This window comes from Canis lupus, chromosome 14 (genome assembly GCF_048164855.1).
Source record: "Canis lupus baileyi chromosome 14, mCanLup2.hap1, whole genome shotgun sequence".
Taxonomy (NCBI): domain Eukaryota; kingdom Metazoa; phylum Chordata; class Mammalia; order Carnivora; family Canidae; genus Canis; species Canis lupus.
The window spans coordinates 23,040,084-23,054,641 of record NC_132851.1 but is presented as its reverse complement, the minus strand read 5'-3'; the positions used below and the strand labels follow the sequence as shown (position 1 = coordinate 23,054,641).

The 14,558-nt window shown below is 39.0% G+C and overlaps 1 long non-coding RNA gene across 1 annotated transcript in view; it reads left to right on the top strand.

Annotated features, from left to right (window-relative positions):
* Positions 1–14,558, top strand: part of LOC140603392 (uncharacterized) — a 49,690-nt gene that overhangs the window by 15,880 nt on the left and 19,252 nt on the right. The window lies entirely within an intron of this gene.

Genomic DNA, 14,558 nt, shown 5'->3' with positions numbered 1-14,558 from the left:
CTGGTAAAGTGTGGGCCAGTGTCTTGATGAGGGCTGGGGAACATAAGTTTACATTATAAGGCAATTATTCTTGACACTGAGTAAACATTAGAGTAAACTGGGGAGAATTAAGAAATGCACCGACCCTATATCAATTTGCTAGGGTTGCCATGACCAAGTACCACAGACTATGTAAACAAAAATTTATTTTCTCATGGTTTTGGAGGCTAGAAGTTTCAAGATCAAATTGTCAACAGGATTGATTCCATCTGAGACCTCTTCTTGGCTTGTAGTTAATCATCTTTCCTTGTGTCTTCATATGCTCTTCCCTCTGTAGCTATGTCCAAATTTCCTCTTCTTATAAGGATACCAATCAGATTGGATTAGGGTCCATCCTAAAGACCTCATTTTAAACTTTACCTCTTTAAAGATTCATCTCTGAATATAATCACATTCTGAGATACTGAGGGTTAGGACTTCAACATAGGAATCCTGGGGGGACACAGTTCAGTTTATAACAGACTCCATCCCCAGAGGCTGATTCAGGCAATCAGGAATGGGGCTGAGACTTTGATATGGGAAACTCCATTTTAATGTATGCCCAGGAATAACAACCACTGCTGTGGGGTCTACGCTGCAGGTGATTGGGAATGAAAACTGAGGAATAAGTGGGTAGATTTCTGCTGGTGAAAGCCGTGTACCTGGCTCACCAGGATGGCTTTGGGAAGATCATTCAAAGATGTTGTGCATTAGTGGTTTCCTCTGTGAAGTGAAGACAATAGCTTGGCCTGCCTTCAAGCAGGAGGCCGGACTGGATATTTTTTGAGGTTTCTTTCAGTTCTAAGATTTCTTATTCTGGAAGCAGTGGTAAGGTCAGTTTATGGTGGTGGTGAGTGTTGGAAGAGACAGGGAGAGAGTCACTTTTAATGTGCTCATGGCCACCACTGTAGCATCCCAGCCCTACCACCATTACCATCATTAGCAACATCACCAACATCACCAGGTTCACCACCATTATTATAAGCACCATCACCATTGCCAGTGTTCTCTCTATGCCTGCTGCCATCACTCCTCCCGCACTGGCATCAGCATATTATCATGAAAAGCAACTCCATCAAACTCAAATCCCTGTGCCTGTGCTCCATATTTCCCTTTCCAAGAGGCTGAAATGTTCCAGTTTAAGGCTGGGGCATAATCTTTCTTTTAATTTTTTCATTTAGGACTTGGTCAGTAAACAGTGACATAAACCCAACCAGACATGGAATAAGCAAAACAGAAACTTCTTGGCTCAGAGAAGAGCAAGGGCAACTCTGATTTCAGGCATGGCAAGATTCAGGGCTCAGATATAATCATGTGTCTTGCCTTTCTGTGTGGCTTGTGCTCTGTTGGCTGAGTCTCAGGTTCCCTGTGGTGGCAAGATGGCAGCACTAGCCTTGTCCTCTCAGATTTCTTGTATAATGGAAAAGAAAATAATAGAATTAAATAATTCAAAAATATTTATTGAAGGGTGCCTGGGGGGGTTCAGCTGGCTTAGTGTCCAGTTCTTGGTTTGAGCTTGGGCCATGATCTCAGGGTCCTGGGATCTATCCCCCCATCAGGCTCACTGCTCAGCAGGGAGTCACCTTGGGGAATCTCTCTCTCCATCTCCCTCTGCTCCTCCTGTCTCTCTGCCCCTCCTCCACCTCAGACATTCTCTCGCTCAACTAAATCTTTAAAAAAAATTTATTGAGGGCTCACTGTATGTCACAGGCTCTTCCACATGCTAGGAATACAGAGAGAAAGAGAAAAGCTTCCTCTTGTCATGGGGCTTTCACAGGAAAGCCCTTGAGGGGTCTGATTGGATGTCTTTGGACACCTGCCAGCTGTGAACCAATCACTGTAGCCAGGAGTATGGGATGTGTTAATTGGCTTGGGCTGGGTCATGTGTCCCACTTAGGAAATGTCGGTTTCTTTCTGAGTGCAGGGACTAGTCATAGTTCTATTTGTGGTGTGCCCTGGGGCATAACTCAGGGACTTGTCAGTAGTAAGCAAATGAGAAATAACATGAAAGGAGTGAACAACTGAGTAAGCAGAGGAGAGAAAGTGTGTGATAGGCAAATGTATAAAAACACTTTAAAAGTGGACAGAGGTAAACAAATCAAACCATAAAAGGATGGCTATCAGCTGCCAATCAGAAAACGGATATAATATTAACTGTAGATTATTTCCTAAAAATATTTGCACTGTGTGTTTCTTATCAGGATAAGAAAATCCTGCTCGTTATTCTGGGGAGCATTAGAAACAAAAGGAAAACTGTGGTTACTTTCTGAGTTGTCCTTGGGCCACCAAACCCAGGGATCGCTCTGGGACTCATACTTTGAGGAGCAGGTGAAAGAAGAGATGAAGAGGGCTTACAGCTGGCAGCTAAATATGTTGATGTCATTATGTAAATGTCTGCTACCTTCATCTTTCCTCTTTCACTCTCTCTGCCTGCGATGGGCAAGTAGGAAACATTTCTCCCCAGTGCCTGAGGTTCTTAGGCACAGCTTCTCAGTTCCTTTGATACAGGCTGCCCTTAGTGTTCCTTTTATGTGTATTTCAATTGGTAAAAAAGTAGAAGGCAAGAAAAAAGTCTAGAGGAAAAATTTATACCTCTAAAACTAGCATGTCAAAGAGCCTTTCATTGGTTCTGGATACTCAAAGTTCAGTTTCACGTATCTTGTACAGCATCTAGATAGTTCAGCACTTGCAGGAATATGTGTGTTTTCATTCCACCATTCAAGGAAGGACATGCAGAGGATGCATCAGAAGAGGTAAACTAAATTATTAAGAGGAACCTACATTTGAGCAAGAGCTCAAAGTCTATGAATTCAAGGATGGAAAGACCAAAGCTTTGAAGAAATAAGCAAATGCTATGAATTCACGAAAGACATAGAAAATATGTCTGTAAATGAACTTGTTCACCAAATTTCAAGACTCAGATAAGAGGGGCACCCATGAAGTTTCAAAAGGCTAAAAGAATCACAAATCCTGAGTGTGTTTTCAAACAATGGGGATAAACACTCGGAATTCCATGACTTTAGAAGTAGCAATGTTTGAAAAGATAAAGTCCTTTGAGAATTTGGATAAATTCATGGATGACAGACCAAGAGTGAGTCTTCAGAGCCTGGAGGATGCTCTAGATGCAGCCCTGCCCACAAAGGACAATCACATCCACCCTCAATTCTGTCAGAGATGGAGTGTAAGACAAGTGTCCAGATGGATCATGGGCAGGCCGAAGACAGCTCTCAGCAATGCTTTGAGAATAAGCGAGGAGATCTGCTGTGTATTTGAGGGTTTGGTTTTTTGGGTTTTGTGGGTTTTTTTTGACTCGATGGTTACCATTAGAATTAATACCATGAATAAATGATTTAGCAAATAAATAAAGGGGAATGCTGAATAAAGGGTTTTTTGTAACTTTTAATTTTGAAATAATTATAGATTCATGGGAAGTTGCAAAAATAGCAGAGTCACATATACTCTTCACCCAGCTTCCCCAGTGGTGGTATCAAGCTGTAGTACAATATCAAAACCAGGAAACTGACATTGGTATGTTACTATTAACTAAACTACAGATCTCATTTTGTTCTTATCATTTTTGAAGTGAGTGTGTTTGCGTCTATGTAATTGTATTCATGTGTAGATTCCTATAACTACCATCACAATCAAGATGCACAACTGTTCCAGGGAAGAACTCCTTCACACTGCCTCTTGCATTCCCACTTCCCTATCTTCTCCCATCCCTGGCAACCATGAAGCTATTCTCTATTTCTATGGTTTTGTCATTTTTTATCATGTTACAGAAGTAGAATCATACTTCAAAAGGCATGTGACCTTTACAGGCTGACTTTTTTTCATTAACATCATGCCCCCAAGGACCATTCAGGTTGTTGCGTGTGCCAATGGTTCATTTTCGTTGGTGGTGAGTGTTTCATCATGGATATACGAGTTTGTTCCACCACTCACCTATTAAAGGACATTGCAGTTGTTTTCAGTATTTTGCTATTATAAATAAGGCTGCTGTGAACATTTGTGTACATGTCATTTGTGAATATAAGTTTCCGTTGTTCTGGGATAAATGCCCAAGGACTGTGGTTGCTGGGTTCTATGGTAAGTGCATGTTTAGTTTTATATGAAACTGCCAAACTGTTTCCCATAGTGGTTGTACCATTTTACATTGCCGCTAGCAATGTCTGAGAGACCTAGTTTCTCTGTGTTCACGTGAGCATTTGATATTATCCCTATTTTTCTTAAGATTTATTTTTATTTATTTGAGGTGGGGAAGGGCAGAGGAAGAGGGAGAGAGAATCTTAAGCAGACTCTGCACTAAGCATGGAGCCTGATGTAGGGCTCAGTCTCACAGCCCTGAGATCATGACCTGAGCTGAAACCAAGAGTCAGATGATTAACTGACTGTGCCACCCAGGTACTCTTGATATTATCCTTATTTTTTACTGAGCTATTTGAATAGGTGTGTAGGGATACATCATTGTGGTTTTAATTTGCATTTTCTTAATGACTACTGATGTTCACTAACTTTTCTTGAGCTTCCTTACCATCTGTGTCTCCTCTTTTTTGAGATATTTGTTCATGTCTTTGGGCCATTTTCTAATTGGATTCTTTTTTTAAAAAAAGATTTTTAAAAAAGTAATCTCTATACTCAACATGGGGCTTGAACTCACAACTCTGAGATCAAGAGTCACAAACTCTACCCACTGAGCCAGCCAGGTACCCTTTAATTGGATTCTTTATTTGTTTTTGTACTGTTTGTTGAGTTTTGAGAGGCCTTTATATAGTCTTCATACAAGGCGTTTGTCAGATATATGACTTGCAAATATTTTCTCCTAGTCTGTAGCTTGTTTGTTCATCCTTTAAATGGGGTCTTTCACAGCAGAAAACAAATGGAGGTTTTAAATTGCCATTTAGAAAAGCCTGACCTGTACTTGAGAGCGCTGGGCATGGTCTCTCCATTGGTTACCACTCATCAGGGCAGATCATGGGTCTAATTCCCATTTGGATGTGCTCAGTCAGCTTTAAAATAGCTCACCCCCCCCAGGGGTTAACTCTATTCAGTGGCTACAGGTCAGTGTTTTTCAGAACATCACAAAAAAGATGAGCTGACAAAGAGCCGTCCACCACTGAGAGAACAATTCGAAGGGCATGTCCTCACTGATCCAGGAAGTGAGTCTGGAGCATCATCTCTTCTTAGAAAACTGGAAAATGCACCATCACCAGGATGGCGTGAAAGCCAGCATTCCAAATGCCCGGAGGGTTCTCAGGCTGTTTCACCACAACATCAAGTAACAAACAGACTTGAATTCACCGGGTGAATTTAGCCAAAAAAGAGGGCCAAAACACACATGGAATTCAAAACCAGAAATAATCTCGAGTTTGAGTCATCCAATGCACTTGTCTACATTGATTGCATTCACCAGCTAAAAGTCAAATCCACTCCATGAGGCAAATGCAGCCTTGACTCAGGTTAAGGGTTGCTGCCATGGGGACTACAAGAGTAGAGATTTTCTGACACACTGCCGGCATGAAAGGAATGGATTACAGCTCCGTCTTATGTAAATTTCCACTGGGGGAAAAAAGATTAAAAGGAAAAATAATCATGCTTTAGTCATTTTCATTTAAGGTAATAAGATCCTTTAATTCCTTCTTGGAAAAAGAGGCAACAGCTGTCCTGTCATAAATAGTAAGACACTTGACTTGACATTTTGCAGGAAACCAATCTTTAGCTGAAATTTTGACCTAATGGTGCACTAAGTTATGTTTTTGAAGAGGAAGATAGATTTTCTCTCAATACATGACATAAGCCGATTGGCCCCAGCAGGAAGAATTAAATACAAATTGTATCAACCTCAGTGTTTGAAGTAGACAGAGAAATCTTATCCTTCCTGCCTCTCCTGTCCAGACTGAGTGGGATCTGGAGGAGGGCGAGCTATCAGATAAAGACTATTTCACAGAATTGGTAAGTGGATGTTGGATGTTTGCTTCTGCGACATTCATTGTCTTTCCATTTTGGCTGTAGCTCCCAACTCTGATGTGTGGGTACACCTCACCCAGCCCTCAGCCTGTGTGGCCACTTGAATGAACGACCACACGGCCCTTGCACAGCACTTTGATTTAGGCGCTATCATTATTGTTATTACCATTTGCCAACGGGAGGACTTCTTCCCAGGCAGGGTGACTTGCTCAAGGTGTCAAAGCTGGTAAGTGGGAACACCTGGATTGGAACCCAGATGGTCTGACTCTGGAGTCTATGGTTTCAAGCCTTCCCAGTGTCTGCCTCTGTCAGGCTGGATGTCCATCTTTAATCTCCACCTGTAGCCCAGAATAATAGCTAGTCTGGTTGTTTTTCTCAGGGGCCCAGAAGTGTGGAGTGTTTTTTATGTAAGTCATCTGGGGAAGTTGATCTTATCTTGGGAATTCTACTGGCAGCTGAGGATGGAGGGAATTTTGTTTTTCCCTGTTCCCCTCTGGGTTCTACAAGGAAGATAAAAAAGTTTGTTGGGGGATAATATAGAAATGACTGTATTCTCTCCTTTCTTAGGTAATGGGTAAGCGGTTTATCAGCTATCTTGCTCCACACATCCTCCTTATAGGAACCCTGTGTTTTAGCGCATGAATAGTCACATGCTCCAGCCAGGCCAAAGTCTTTCCTGGAAATTTTGTTAGAATTATGGAGAAGGAAAGTTCTTTTTGGAGACAGTTGGCTTTAATTCTCACATTAGTCTGGAGCTGTGAGAGACTGTCTTCTCTAGGAGCAGAGAATCTGCCTGAGAATAAAGTCAGAACATGGGAAAGCAGAGTGGAGAGACATGTTGTTATCATGGTACCCCTGGATTTAGCCATATCTGAGATTTAAATTAATCCTGAGTCTAAAGTTGTGTGAACTGGTAAAGTAATTTCATGTTTGTGTGGATTCCCTGTATGCACGACTATTAAATTTGATTTTCTCCTGTGTGTGTATGTGTGTGTTTGTGTGTGTGTGTTTAAATTAAGTAAGCAATATGCCCAATGTGGGGCTTGACTTCACAAGCCCAAGATCGAGAGTCATGTGTTCTCCTAAGCCAGGCAGGCACCCCTGATTTTCTTCTGTTAATCTGTCTCATGCCAATTTGATTCTAAGGCCTGCTAGAAGGACCATAGCACAGAGGAAGGTCTTCCTCCCCAACAGCTGGCAGTCAGCAGGATCACTTTAACTTGCTGGCCACTTCTTGCCCTGGACTCTGCTACATCTGAGAGGTGCTTAGGACATCTGACAAGCAGCTAGCAGAAGGTAAGATTTCTTACCATGTCAGCCTCCTGGACTCTGTCTGCAGAGTCCAAAGGAGCAAGAATGGTGAGAGTCTTTTTCTCTATTTCAAAATTTAGGTTAGTAGGAGAAAAATATGTGTGGAACTAGTTCCTTGGTCCTAGTAATGCTTTGGTTAAATTTGATAGAGTATTCTCTTGTTACTAATCTGTTGCCTCCCATGGTCTTTGTATGTGTCATGTGATGTGTACACGAGGTGAAGTGTGTTGCTAAGGGCCATCCTGGAAGCCTAAGCCACAAAACTGGTGGGCACAGGTCAAGTACTTAAAAGCTGTTAGAGTGCTCGCCACCTTAAGAAGACTCCCCTGATAGGATAAGTCATAGGAAAGGTTATACTGACCCTAGGTCATCTGCCAACCTCAAGAAAAGTTCTGTGTGGGCACCTGGCCGGCTCATTTACAGTTGGTCACGAGATCAACTCATGATCTTGGAGTCATGAACTTGAGCCCCATGTTGGAGGGTAGATTGTACTTAAATTTTTAAAATTTTTTTTAAAACTTAGAAAAAACCTTAAATATAATTTAAAAAAGAGAAAACTTCAGTGGATTGAGGTATGTTGTAAAACATCATACCGTCTCCAACCCCCTGGAACAACCCTCTTAGGTATTGGTGTGGTTCCAAGGGACCTAAGGCTTGGCCAAGACTGTTGATGTGCATATATTTTCCCTTCATCTCCTCTGTTCTAAGAGCTTGGCTTTGTGACCATGAGAATATTCTCTTTGGTTTCCACTATTGGAGAGTGCACTTAGCAGGGTGCATTTTGGTGGCCAAGCAGATGAGGGAACTGACTCCGACTCTCTCTCTCTTCTGTCTGGCTGTGCCAGTTCTCATGAGAGGTTCCAGCTCATAGGAACTTTTGTTGTCTAAGCCTTTGCTGCTTGTTAGTGCTGGAAAGTCCCATTCCAGTATTGTCTACACGTGTCATAGTAACAGGCCTATGACTGGAGGCATTTCACAATTTTGTGGCAGACTGGACGTATCATTTCTACCACACCATTCTTTCCACCTGTACAATGAAGGTCCTCACTTTCTTAGACTAATTTTGGGAGCAAAATTCTGGATCACGGGCTGTATCACCTCTGCCCTTGGATGCATCTTGCATTTTTGGCTAAGCCATTAAGGCTTATTGGTTTGATTTGCTGTTAGATTCTACTTGTCAATGGCCAGATGATGAATCCTTTCAATTGGCCATACTTTAAAGAAAATATTCTTTATAGAGAGCTCTCAATTTTCTTAGTAGTATAATGGCTAGCCTTAGGGACTCCCTTGATAAGATAAGATCACAGAAACTAGGCTCAAGGCTCAGAAACAAATGTCCATATCCAATGTAAATTTCCCTTAAAATTTGGCCTCATTTACCTATATAGGACCTCATCAGCCCTATAAGACTTACAGGGAACATTCAGCTCTAATCTCTAGGTTCAAAGTGTACATGTTGCTCACATAGATGCTGAAAGCCAGGAAATACATTTAACAAAAGCACATGAGACTGGCAATAAGGTTCGTTTTGCTCCTACAGTCCAGGAATTGAGAATTGGGCTCTGCCAACTTCAGGCATTCCTATGCAGTGTTCTTTGCATGTGTGTATTAGAACCCCCCACCGCATTGCAAAAGAATTTGTACCTCTTGGATGGTGGCAAAGTCTTTTAAAGATTTTATGTATGTATATATGTATGTATGTATGTATTTGAGAAAGACAGCATGAGTGAAGGGAGGAGCAGAGGGTGAGGGAGAGGGACAAACAGACTGCACTGAACCAGGAGCCTGATGCAGGACTCTAGGACTTGATTCCGAGGACCCTAAGATCATGATCTGAGCTAAAACCAAGAGGCCAGCACTTAACCAACTGAGCCACCCAGGCACCCTTAGTGGCAAAATCTTTTAAAGTATAAGCTTCTACTTTTAAAAGATCCTACAAAATTCAGAGAGAAATGTAAAAGGCTAATGGCTTATTTGCTACCTTCCCTTCAGAGGGAAAAGGGACCAAAATTTCTCCTAGTCCCTCCTACAAATGATCTGTGAAAAGAAAAAACCAACAATGTTCAGGGACTAACAGAATTAGAGGGCTTTTATTGAAATCCTTTACACAGACAAAAATCTTTTTATTCCAATTTTAGTTAAAAATCTTCCTAATATAACAAAGCAAATTTAGCTAAAAAGTCAGGCCAATTGCATAACATTTAGGCTGTAATATAGTTGTTTGGGGGGAATTAAAAACAACTCATTATCTTACAAATCTCCATAAAACCAGAAATGGAACTCCAGAAAGAAGTCAAGCCTCATCTATCTGCCAATCCCCAACCTTGCCTATTCCTCTGAAATGTTTGTGGATATTTTAAAGATCAAGATTGGAACAAAATTATCCTGTACTCAGGAGAGAGGAAGGTGAATTTAAATCACAATTTCCCTGAAACTCTGAAAAAAAAAACAAAACCCCAAAACACTATTTTGCACTCTTTCTGTACCATGAAATATAAATCTTCTGTCTTTATAATGTAAATACAGTCTACAGTTGCCTGAGACTGAAGAAATAAAAGGGGTTAAAAGAAATACAAACTGCTGGAATGAATGGCTTTTGTGCCCAGACTCTAGCACCTCTTAGACCCATATGTTCCAACTCTTCACCTCAGACAAAATATAGGTGCTTTCTCTCTGCCTTGGTGATGTAAATTTTCTGCCCTCATCTTTTCTAGGACCTCAGAGCAATTCTTTGAGGTAGAAACAACTAGGAACTTTAGGGAAACAATTTTCTTTTCTTTTTTTTTTTAAAGATTTTATTTATTTATTCATGAGAGACGGGGGGGGGGGAGAGAGAGAGAGAGAGAGAGAGAGAGAGCAGAGACACAGCAGAGGGAGAAGCAGGCTCCATGCAGGGAGCACGACGTGGGACTCGATCCCAGGACTCCAGGATCACACCCTGGGCTGAAGGCAGGTGCTAAATTGCTGAGCCACCCAGGGATCCCCAGGAAACAGTTTTCATTTAAAAAGAGAGAGAGAGAGAGGGAGAGAGGGGGAGGAATTTGGAAATTGGGCTTTTAATGTCTTTCCCACAAATATTAGTAAGAACAAAGGCTAAAAGATTGTTTACATCTTGTCTGTGTATGTGTCTATATGTGTTTTATTTTTTTCTACCTCCGGATGATATTGCTGAAATTCACTTGTATAAGAGCTCTATTTAGTTGGTTGAAGGCAAGCACTTGTAAGAAGTGGGCATTCCAAAAGTCAGAAACTAGCTCAAATGTTTTATCAAGTTCACGTAAATCTGGGATAGTACTAAAGCTAATTTAAGGTTGTTGGTTTAATTAAAAGAAAATTTTCTTTGGAGTTATACATTAAATGTTAAAACTTATTTTACCTGTGCTTAATGAAGATCAGATGGGTACTTGTCTTTGTTGCAAATTTGTCCAAAAAAATTAGAATAATAGTTGACTTTGTCAAATGTCTCATGAAGTTTTGTAGGTAATCTAAACATAATTGTTAAGAACAAGTATATTAAATAGATGTAAATAAGATTAAAATGTTTATATTTATGGGTAAACTTACAAAACATTTTGGAGTTTTGCTAAATTACATGATGAGCCAAGTTTGAGTATCTAGATCATTTCCAAGTAAGATAAGATAATGAAATATTAAATACTAGTTTGTCTACTTCTGTCTTACTGTAGAGAAACTAAAATGAATACAATTTATTAGTAAACTTGGTTTGTGCTTTATTTAAAAACTGTACTGTGAAAAATACATGTTTAGAAATTATAAAAATTTTCATAAATTTTCTAGCCAAAAATATTGGTATAACAAACCATCTTTCAATTGCTCACTGTTTAGTTTACACTAGAAATGAAGGTTTGTAAGTATGAAGAATTCCAGTAAATGCAATAAGACTTCTAGAGGGCAGCCCAGGTGGCTCAGCCCTTTAGCACCACCTTCAGCCTGGGATCTCCTGGAGTCCCGGGATCGAGTCCTGCATCAGGCTCCCTGCATGGAGCCTGCTTCTCTCTCTGCCTGTGTCTCTGCCTCTCTCTCTCTCTGGGTCTCTCATGAATAAATAAATAAAATCTTAAAAAAAAAGACTACTAGAAATAAGGTAAACAACTTTGTATTTAAGCAAAGTAAGATATGTGTTCTTTTTTGGAAAATATGTGGAATGGGGATATACTTTTGTTGAGAGAAAAGAAAGTAATTTTGTTCTAAAATAAGACTAATTAAAGACGAAAAACTTAGGACAAATTCTGAATGTAAACAGGAAAGTTGTAGAAGATTTATAGAGAAGGAGTCTTTAGAAGGGAATTTTGTGTTTGGTCAGTACTGGTTAAGATTAGAATAAATTTACATAAGTAAGTGAGTTTTAAATAAAAAATACACTGGTGCAAAAATTAAAATTTTTGTTTTCTCTTATTTAAAAGAAAAAAGTTTTCTAAAACTATTGATCTACTCTTAATAATAAATTGTAAATGTTTTTATCTTTAAAAGTTATCTGCCTAGAAAGCAAAGGATCTGTTTTGCCAAAATAATTTCCTATGTTTATCAAGTCTTTGATTTAGTTGAAAAACAAAACAAAATAACAACAAAAAAACCAACTAGATTTTGCTCATAGCTATGTAACTTTATGTATTTGTCTTTGGTATCTTTTATTGTCACTTTTGTTAAATGGGTAATTAAATGTTTTATAATGATCTGTGATTTTAATTAGTCAAAAATTTTGATTTTGGGGGGGCATACTTCCCGAAATCAAATTCTAAAATAAAATTTTCTTTAAAGTTTATATTTAAATTCCAGTTAGTTAAGATATAGTATAATATTAGTTTCAAGTGTACAATATAATGATTCAGCACTTCCATACATCACCCTGTGGTCATCCACAATAAATACACCCCTTAATCCTCATCTATTTCTTCCCCTCCACTGCACCTACATCCTTTCTGGTAAACCAACAGTGCTGTTCTCTATAATTAAGAGTCTGTTTTTTGGTTTGCCTCTCTTTCCCAATCTTTCTTTTTCCCCCTTTGCTTATTTGTTTTGTTAAATTACACATATAGGTGAAATCATATGGTATTTGTCTTTCTCTGACTGACTTATTTCAGTTTTGCATAATACTCTCTAGCTCCATTCATGCCATTGCAAAGGCAAGATTTCATTCTTGTTTATGGTTAATATTTTATTGCATATTCTATTGTATATATATTATGTTGTATATATTATATATATTATGGTGTATGTGTATATTATGGTGTATATATAATATATGGTGTGTGGTATAATATATATATACACCTCATCTTCTTTATCCATTCATCAATCAATGGACATTTGGGCTGTTTCCATAATTTAGCTATTATGGATAATGCTGGTATAAACATGGGGGTGTATGTATCCTTTGGAATTATTATTTTTGTATTCTTTTCCTACATTTAATTTAACAAATTTTTTTAAGTAAACTCTACCCCCAACATGGGGCTCAAACTCATGACCCTGAGATCAAAAGCTGCATGCTCTTCCAACTGAGCCAGCTAGATGCCCCAGGGTACTTTCTGAGGAAGCTCCATACTGTTTTCCAGGGTGGCTGCACCAATTTGCATTCCCATCAACAGTGCAGGGTCCTCGTTTATTCACATTCTTGTCAACATGTGTTGTTTCTTGTGTTGCTGATTTTAGCCATTTTGATAGGTGTGGGATGATATCTCATTGTAGTTTTGATTTGTATTTTTCCCTGACAATGAGTGATGTTGAGCATATTTTCACGTATCTGTTGACCATCTGCATGTTTTCTTTAGAAAATGTCAAATCATGCCTGCTGCCCATTTTTTAACTAGATCAGTTTTTTTGGGGGTATTGAGTTTTATGAGTTTGTTTTTGTAAGCTCTACGCCCAATGTGGGGCTTGAACTCACGACATCAAGATCAAGAGTCACGTGCCCTACCAATTGAGCCAATTAGGCACCTCTGAGTTTGATAAGTTCTTTATGTATTTTGGATAAGAACCCTTTATCAGATTTGTCATTTGCAAATATCTTCCCCCATTCCACAGGTTGCATTTTAGTTTTGTGGATTGTTTCCTCCTCTGTGCAAAAACTTTTAATTTTGATGTAGTCCCAATAGTTTATTCTTGATTTTGTTTCCTTCGCTGCAAAAGACATTCCTAGAAAGAAGTTGCTATGGGTTGGTGTCAAAGAAGTTACTGCCTGTGTTCTCTCCTAGGATTTTTATGGTTTCAGGTCTCACGTTTAGGTTTTTCATCGATTTTGAATTTATTTTTGCATATAGTGTAAGAAAGTGGTCCAGTTTCATTCTTCTGCATGTTGCTGTCCAGTTTTCCCAATACAATTTGTTTGTAAAGACTGTCTTTTTGCCATTGGATATTCTTTCTTGCTTTGTCAAAGATTAATTGATCATGTAATTGTGGGTTCATTTCTGGGTTTTCTGTTCTGTTCTATATTGATCTATGTGACTATTTTTGTGCCAGTATTATGCTGTTTTGCTTGCTACAGCACTGTAATATAACTTAGAGTCTGGAATTGTGACGTTTCCTGCTTTGTTTTTCTTTCAAAGTTGCCTTGTCCAATCAAGGTCTTTTGTGCTTACATACAAATTTTAGAATTGTTTGTTCTGGATCTGTGAAAAATGCTGGTGATATTTTGATAGAGATTGCATTAAATGTATAGATTGTTTTGGGTAGCATAGACATTTTAACAACATTTGTACTTCAAATCCATGAGCATGGAATATCTTTCCATTTGTGTCCTCTTCAATTTCTTTCATCAGTGTTTTATCGTTTTCATAGTACAAGTCTTTTACCTCTTTGGTTAGGTGTTTATTCTTAGGTATTTTACCGTTTTTGGTGCGGTTGTAAATGGGATTGATTCCTTAGTTTCTCTTTCTGCTGCTTCATTATTGGTGTATAGAAATGCAACAGATTTCTGCATGTTGATTTTTGATCCCACAACTTTAATAACTTGTTCATCAGTTCTAGCAGTTTTTTGGTAGTCTTTTGAATTTTCTATATATAGTATCACGTCATCTGCAAGTAGTGAAAATTTCACTTCTTCTATGCCAATTTGGATGCCTTTTACTTCTTTTTGTTGTCTGATTGCTGTGGCTAGGACTTCCAGTACTATAGGGAGCAGTAGTGAAAGTGGACATCCATGTCTTATTCTTGACTGTAAAGGTAAAGCTCTCAGTTTTTCCCCATTTAGAATGTTAGCTGTGGATTTTTCATATATGGCCTTGATGATGTTGAGGCATATT